Source organism: Nicotiana attenuata, unplaced genomic scaffold (assembly GCF_001879085.1).
Source record: "Nicotiana attenuata strain UT unplaced genomic scaffold, NIATTr2, whole genome shotgun sequence".
Lineage (NCBI taxonomy): Eukaryota > Viridiplantae > Streptophyta > Magnoliopsida > Solanales > Solanaceae > Nicotiana > Nicotiana attenuata.
The window spans coordinates 1-1,017 of NW_017707114.1; the positions used below are offsets into that span (position 1 = coordinate 1).

At 33.9% G+C, this 1,017-nt stretch overlaps 1 long non-coding RNA gene across 1 annotated transcript; it reads left to right on the top strand.

Moving 5' to 3' along the window:
* Positions 1 to 641, top strand: LOC109222855. The gene is made up of 3 exons (XR_002067467.1): positions 1 to 18; positions 119 to 249; positions 329 to 641. It is a non-coding gene; the product is annotated as an uncharacterized LOC109222855 (long non-coding RNA).
* The last annotated feature ends 376 nt before the right edge of the window (positions 642 to 1,017 follow it).

The window sequence follows — 1,017 nt, forward strand, 5'->3', positions numbered from 1 at the left end:
ATCCGTGAAGATTTAGTGGTTAGTAGATGATTGTTAAAGTTGGAAGACATACATCTGCAGATGTTACACCTAGGAACCAAGATTTTTGTTGTTTATCTTTATAACTGGATTTTCACAGGCTCTGGAAAAGAAATTTGAGGAGAAGACTGGGTTGCCGACCCCTGAAAGCATAAATACACGGAAAATAAAGAAGGCAGCTGTTGGATTTGGCAAATCATGAGTTTACTGAAATTGACGAAAAATTCTCAGGTTTTTAGTGCCTTACCTTAATTTCATTTGTTTATTATCTTTCTACATGTGCTCAATACTTGCTATTTGATGTATGCAGGTTATTTGTGTGATGAAGCACAAACTGGAATGCCAGCTTTTGCAGAACTGTGGTATGATACACTTGTGCTTTGATATCTTGAAACTATCCAAAAGTGTGTCCTGAGGTTTATCGTTCTATTAATACCATTGTGTTTAGGAATGATCGGATTACCACAGTAAAGAATTGAAAAAGGGCTGTAGTTACTTATTTTGAGAAGGATGAAAATCAAGAAGTGGCCTTGTCTTTTTATTTATTTTTCCTTGATGAGTGTTTGTTGTCTGAACACTTCGGCTTTTGTTGTTCAGTGTGAAGAAGATCCCCTCAACCTTTAGCATTACCTTTTAAAATCTCCATCTTATCCTACAATGTTTTAACCAATGGAATATCCTACTTAACAGGAAAAATTAGGATGGATCACTTGCATTCGTGTTAACTATTAGATATCCTAATAATAAAAAAAACGGTAAAGAAAAAGGAATAGAATACACTGTTTCTATCTTACTTCTAAAAGTACTGAAATACTGTATAAAATAAGCTCATTTATATTTACTTATTCATTCACTAAAACTGTAGGTGACATAAAATAATTAACGGCGTAAGAGGGAATGGATATAGTGAATTCGAGTCGNGTTGTATTTGTAGTTTCTGTTGTCTTCGTAAGTAGTGTAAATGGGGTATTGTAAAACTAAAGTAAAGGAAACGAAACG